Below are 7889 nucleotides of genomic sequence, written 5' to 3' on the forward strand. Positions count from 1 at the left end.
CTTTGCTGATAACAGTATCCTACCTATAGAATATTCTACAAAATCCATGAAAAAATATTACAGCTAATTAAAAAATTCAGCAAATCACAAGACCAACATACAAAAATAAATTTGTATTTCTATATACTAGTAGTAAACAGTATCAAGATAAAATTAAGAAACAATTTCATTTACAATAGAATCAAGTGATAAAATACTTAACAATAAAGTTAACCAAGAATGTAGAAGTCTTGTACTCTGAAAACTAAAACATTGCTGAAAGAAATTTTAAAAAGTGTAAATGAATAGAAAACTTCCTATAGTTATGGATTGGAAGACTTACTGTTAAGATTTGGTAATACTCCAAAATTACAAATTCAATACAATCTCTATCAAAATACTGACTTTTTCAAAAATGAAAAAACTGATCCTAATATTCATATGGTTGCACAGCATTGTAAGTGAGCTAAGTGCCACTGAATTGTCCACTTTAAAATGGTTAATTATGTTATGTGAATTTACCTAAATAAAGCAAAAGCAGACATAGAAAAAAAGCTACATTATGAACTCAATAAAAAAGATGAAAAATGACAGCAGACTTTTTTTTATCAGATACCATACAATCAACAATATGAAGACATGATAGAAACATCTCAATTTGTATGATTTCAATGATTTTAAATATATTAGGGCTCCTTTCATGATATAGCATGTGGTCTATCAAGGAGAATATTCTATATGCACTCAAGATAAACAAGCATTCTGTTGCTTTAGGGTGGAGTGTTGTTAGGTCTAGCTTGTGTACAGCATTGCTCAAGCCTTTTATGCGTATTTCTTATTTTATTTTCTGACTAGTTGTTCTATACATTATTGAAATTGAAAGTGGTTATTGAAGTCTCCAACTTCTTCACTGAGCTGTTTATTTTCAATTCTCTCAAATTTTGCTTTGCGTATTTTTCAACTCTGTTGATATGTGCACATGCGTTTAGAATTATTATGTCTTCTTGATATGTTGAGCCTTTTGTCTTTATAAAATACAGTTGACCCTTGAACAACATGGGTTTGAACTGCACTGGTATACTTATATGTAGATTTTCTTCCACTTCTGCCACATCGGAGACAAGACCAACCCCTCCTGTTCTTCCTACTCCTCAGACTACTCAACGTGAAGATGATAAGGATGAAGACATTTATGATGATGATCCATTTTTATCTAATGAATAGTAAATATATTTTCTATTCCTTATCTTTCTTAATAACATTTTGTTTTCTCTAGCTTACTTTACTGTAAGAATATAGTATATAATACATATAACATAAAAATACGTGTAAATTGACTTTATGTTATCAGTAAGGCTTCTGGTCAACAGTAGGCTATTAAAAGTTAAGTTTAGGGGAGTAAAAAGCTATACATGGATTTCTGACTGCCTGGTGAGTTAGTGCTTCTAACCCCTGTGTTGTTCAAAGATCAACTGTATATGTTTTTCTCTCTAGTAAAAAAATTTTATTCTTTTTTTTTCTTCCTCCTTTTCCTGGTATCTAGTAAAAAAAATTTATGTCTGTTTTGTCTGATACTATTACCACCACTCCCAGTCTCTTTTGGATACTACTTGCATGGTATATCTTTTCTATTTTTTCACTTTTAACCATTTTTTTTCATTTATTGTAAGGTGTAGTTCTTATTGAGAGCATTTATGTAGATCATTTATTTTTTATCCATCTGCTAATAGATGGTTTTAGTTGAAGTGTTTAATACATTTGTATATAACTACTTTTAAATTAGGGTTTACATCTGAAACTTTTCAATTTGATTTCTATAGATTATCTATCTTTTCTCCCTTTATCCTTCTATAACAATCTTCTTATGTGTTCAGTAGGTATTTTAGTACACTACTTTAAATCCCTTGCCATTTCTTTTACTACATTATTCGGAGTTAGTTCTTTAGAGGTTACTCTGTGATTACAATTAACATATTAACTTTAAAAATCTAGTGAGAATAATACCAACTTGAATAGCATACAATTTTCCCTTATGTAGCTTCATTTCTTTTACCTACTTTATGCTATTATTGTCATACAAACTATATTTTTATACATTATATGCCTGCCAACACCAATTTATATTCATTGCTTTTCCCAGTTTTTCTTTTTTATTATTATTACTATACTGTGTTTTAGAGATGGTTCTTGGCACACCCTCTGAAACATTTAGTGGTAAATGGGACATGATATCTGAAACTTATATTTTAAAAAAGCAATATATGTGTGCCTACAGAGAGAAAATGATAAAGCAAATGTGGAAAATGACTAACAGTTGGTGAATATGGGTGAAGAGCATACAATTTTGTACTAGTCTTGCAACTTGTCTATGTTTGAAATTATTTCTATTTTTATTTCACTAGTTTTTAGGGTACAGATGATTTTTGGTTACATGGATAAGTTCTTTAGTGGTGATTTCTGGGATTTTGGTGCACCTGTCACCTAAGCAGTGTACACTGTACCTAATATGCCATCTTCTATTGCTCATCCCTCTTCCACCATTCCCTGCTGAGTCACCAAAGTCCATTATATCATTCGTATGCCTTTGCATCCTCATAGCTTAGAGCCTAATTGAAATTGAGAACATACAATATTTGGTTTTCCATTCCTGAGTTACTTCACTTAAAATAATGGCCTCCAGCTCCATCCAAGTTGCTGCAAAGGACATTATTTCATCCATTTTATGGCTGAGTACTATTCCATGGTGTATATATACGTATACACACACACACACACACATATATATATATAAAATGTGGTATATATATATACCACATTTTCTTTATACACTCATTGTTTGATGGGCCCATTGGTTGGTTCCATATTTTTGCAATTGTGTGGCTGTAAACATGCTTGTGCATGTCTTTTTCACATAATGACTTCTTTTCCTTTGGGTAGATACCCAGTAGTAGGATGGCTGGATTGAATGGTAGTTCTACTTTTAGATCTTTAAGGAATCTTCATACAGTTTTACATAATGGTTGTACTAGTTTACATTTCTACCAGCAGTGTAAAAGTGTTCCCTATTCACCACATCCACACCAACATCTATTATTTTTTTACATTTTAATTATGGCCATTCTTGCAGGAGTGAGGTCATATCTTATTGAGGCTTTAATTTGCATTTCCCTGATAATTAGTGATGTTGAGCATTTTTTCATGTTTGTTGGCTGATTGTCTATCCTCTTTTGAGAATTGTCTATTCATGTCATTTGGCCACTTTTTGAAGGGATTTTTTTTTTCTTGCTGATTTGAGTTCCTTGTAGATTCTGGATATTAGTCCTTTGTTGGATGCATAGTTTGTAAACATTTTCTCCCTCTCCGTAGGTTGTCTGTTTGCTGATTATTTCTTTGGCTGTGCAGAAGCTTTTCTGTTTAATTAGGTCCCACCTATTTATTTATTTTTGTTTTCATTGAATTTGATTTTGGGTCTCAGCCACGAATTCTTTGCCTAAGCCAATGTCTAGAAGAGTTTTCCTGATGTTATCTTGATAATTTTTATGGTTTCTAGTCTTAGATTTAAGTCTTTGCTCCATCTTCAGTTCATTTGTGTATAAGGTGAGAGATAGGAATCCAGTTTTATTCTTCTACATGTGGCTTGCCAGTTTTTACAGCACCATTTGTTGAACAGGATGTCCTTTTCCCAATTTATGTTTCTGTAGGCTTTGTCGAAGATCAGTTGGATGTAAGTATTTTATGCTTCCGTTAATATGAGCTGCCTAGAAGATAAAAACGTATAAAGCAGTAGAGTAAAAGATATCATGGGCTGGAGTGAGGGACAAATAAGGAGGTGTTGTTTAATGAGTAAAGAGTTTCTCTTTGGGATGGTGAAAAAATTTTGGAAATGTACAGTGGTGATGGTTGCACAACATTCTGAATGTAATTAATGCTCCTGAATTGTACACTCTACAATAGCTAAAATTGTTGCAATTAAAAATATAAAAGTTTATTTCAGTCCTCCATTGTTGAGGGTTTTTATCATTTCCAGACATTGCTTATTATAAATATTTTATAAGAAAATTATTCAGAGAAAAATTCTGGATTGTGAAAGAAAATATTGGTTATAGTATATAAGAGAAGTTTTGATATATTTTTTCACGCATCTTATGAAAGGCTACCTTTATCTAACTTTTCAGTTAGTTTATAATTCTGTCGTATACCTAAATGGCTTTACTATACTACCTACAGTTGCCATTTAATATTAAAATAATGCTATAACTACCATAAGGTTGCATATTAATATTAAATATTTGTAAACAATGTGCCATCTTACGTTTTTCACTTTATTTTTTAACTTCTGAAAGTAAATCTTTACATACATGCATTTCAAAGGGAACAATTTTTTTCCTACACTAAAATATTTTTTTTCTTCAGCATATTAAATATGTCATGCCACTCTCTCCTGGCCTGTAAGGTTTCCACTGAAATTTCTGCTGCCAGATGTATTGGAGCTCCATTGCATGTTTTTTTTTTTTATTTTTCTATGTCAGATTTCTTTTAAAATTTAATTTTATTGTTATTATACTTTAAGTTTTAGGGTACATGTGCAAAACGTGCAGGTTTGTTACATAGGTATACATGTGCCAGTTTGGTGTGCTGCACCCATTAACTCATCATTTAGCATTAGGTATATCTCCTAATGCTATCCCTCCCCTCTTCCCCCACCCCACAACAGGCCCCGGTGTGTGATGTTCCCCTTCCTGTGTCCATGTGTTCTCATTGCTCACTTCCCACCTATGAGTGAGAACATGCAGTGTTTGGTTTTTTGTCCTTGTGATAGTTTGCTGAGAATGATGGTTTCCAGCTTCATCCATGTCCCTACAAAGGACATGAACTCATCCTTATTTATAGCTGCATAGTATTCCATGGTGTATATGTGCCACATTTTCTTAATCCAGTCTATCATTGTTGGACATTTGGCTTGGTTCCAAGTCTTTCCTATTGTGAGTAGTGCCTCAATAAACATACGTGTGCATGTGTCTTTATAGCAGCATGATTTATAATCCTTTGGGTATATACCCAGTAATGGGATGGCTGGGTCAAATGGCATTTCTAGTTCTAGATCCCTGAGGAATCACCACACTGACTTCCACAATGGTTGAACTAGTTTACATTCCCACCAACAGTGTAAAAGTGTTCCTATTTCTCCACATCCTCTCCAGCACCTGTTGTTTCCTGACTTTTTGATGATCGCCATTCTAACTGGTGTAAGATGGTATCTCATTGTGGTTTTGATTTGCATTTCTCTGATGGCCGGTGATGATGAGCATTTTTTCATGTGTCTTTTGGCTGCATAAATGTCTTCTTTTGAGAAGTGTCTGTTCATATCCTTTGCCCACTTTTTGATGGGGTTGTTTTTTTTTCTTGTAAATTTGTTTGAGTTCATTGTAGATTCTGGATATTAGCCCTTTGTCAGATGAGTAGGTTGCAAAAATTTTCTCCCATTCTGTAGGCTGCCTGTTCACTCTGATGGTAGTTTCTTTTGCTGTGCAGAAGCTCTTTAGTTTAATTAGATCCCATTTGTCAATTTTGGCTTTTATTACCATTGCTTTTGGTGTTTTAGACATGAAGTCCTTGCCCATGCCTATGTCCTGAATGGTATTGCCTATGTTTTCTTCTAGGGTTTTTATGGTTTTAGGTCTAACATGTAAGTCTTTAATCCATCTTGAATTAATTTTTGTATAAGGTGTAAGGAAGATATCCAGTTTCAGCTTTCTACATATGGCTAGCGAGTTTTCCCAGCGCCATTTATTAAATAGGGAATCCTTTCCCCATTTCTTGTTTTTGTCAGGTTTGTCAAAGATCAGGTAGTTGTAGATATGCGGCATTATTTCTGAGGGCTCTGTTCTGTTCCATTGGTCTATATCTCTGTTTTGGTAACAGTACCATGCTGTTTTGGTTACTTTGGCCTTTTATTGTAGTTTGAAGTCAGGTAGCATGATGCCTCCAGCTTTGTTCTTTTGGCTTAGGATTGACTTGGCAATGCGGGCTCTTTTTTGGTTCCATATGAACTTTAAAGTACTTTTTTCCAACTCTCTGACGAAAGTCATTGGTAGCTTGATGGGGATGGCATTGAATCTATAAATTACCTTGGGCAGTATGGCCATTTTCACGATATTGATTCTTCCTACCCATGAGCATGGAATGTTCTTCCATTTGTTTGTATCCTCTTTGATTTCATTGGGCAGTGGTTTGTAGTTCTCCTTGAAGAGGTCCTTCACATCCCTTGTAACTTGGATTCCTAGGTATTTTATTCTCTTTGAAACAATTGTGAATGGGAGTCCACTCATGATTTGGCTCTCTGTTTGTCTGTTATTGGTGTATAAGAATGTTTGTGATTTTTGCACATTGATTTTGTATCCTGAGACTGCTGAAGTTGCTTATCAGCTTAAGGAGATTTTGGGCTGAGATGATGGGGTTTTCTAGATATACAATCATGTCATCTGCAAACAGGGACAATTTGACTTCCTCTTTTCCTAACTGAATGCACTTTATTTCCTTTTCCTGCCTGATTGCCCTGCCCAGAACTTCCAACACTACGTTGAATAGGAGTGGTGAGAGAGGGCATCCCTGTCTTGTGCCAGTTTTCAAAGGGAATGCTTCCAGTTTTTGCCCATTCAGTATGATAGTGGCTGTGGGTTTGTCATAGATAGCTCTTATTATTTTGAGATACGTCCCATCAATACCTAATTTATTGAGAGTTTTTAGCATGAAGCGTTGTTGAATTTTGTCAAAGGCCTTTTCTGCATCTATTGAGATAGTTATGTGGTTTTTGTCTTTGGTTCTGTTTATATGCTGGATTACGTTTATTGATTTGCATATGTTGAACCAGCCTTGCATCCCAGGGATGAAGCCCACTTGATCATGGTGGATAAGCTTTTTGATGTGCTGCTGGATTCGGTTTGCCAGTATTTTATTGAGGACTTTTGCATCAATGTTCATCAGGGATATTGGTCTAAAGTTCTCTTTTTTTGTTGTGTCTCTGTCAGGCTTTGGTATCAGGATGATGCTGGCCTCATAAAATGAGTTAGGGAGGGTTACCTCTTTTTCTATTGATTGGAATAGTTTCAGAAGGAATGGTACCAGCTCCTCCTTGTACCTCTGGTAGAATTCGGCTGTGAATCCATCTGGTCCTGGACTTTTTTTGGTTGGTAAGCTATTGATTATGGCCACAATTTCAGAGCCTGTTATTGGTCTATTCAGAGATTCAACTTCTTCCTAGTTTAGTCTTGGGAGGATGTATGTGTCGAGGAATTTATCCATTTCTTCTAGATTTTCTAGTTTATTTGCATAGAGGTGTTTATAGTATTCTCTGGTGGTAGTTTGTATTTCTGTGGGATCAGTGGTGATATCCCCTGTATCATTTTTTATTGCGTCTATTTGATTCTTCTCTCTTTTTTTCTTTATTAGTCTTGCTAGCGGTCTATCAATTTTGTTGATCTTTTCAAAATACAAGCTCCTGGATTCATTGATTTTTTGAAGGGTTTTTTTGTGTCTCTATTTCCTTCAGTTCTGCTCTGATCTTAGTTATTTCTTGCCTTCTGCTAGCTTTTGAAAGTGTTTGCTCTTGCTTCTGTAGTTCTTTTAATTGTGATGTTAGGGTGTCAATTTTAGATCTTTCCTGCTTTCTCTTGTGGGCATTTAGTGCTATAAATTTCCCTCTACATACTGCTTTGAATGTGTCCCAGAGATTCTGGTATGTTGTGTCTTTGTTCTCATTGGTTTCAAAGAACATCTTTATTTCTGCCTTCATTTCATTATTTACCCAGTAGTCATTCAGGAGCAGGTTGTTCAGTTTCCATGTAGTTGAGTGGTTTTGAGTGAGTTTCTTAATCCTGAGTTCTAGTTTGATTGCCCTGTGGTCTGAGAGA

The sequence above is a fragment of the Pan paniscus genome, chromosome X (assembly GCF_029289425.2).
Source record: "Pan paniscus chromosome X, NHGRI_mPanPan1-v2.0_pri, whole genome shotgun sequence".
Classification (NCBI taxonomy): Eukaryota; Metazoa; Chordata; class Mammalia; order Primates; family Hominidae; genus Pan; species Pan paniscus.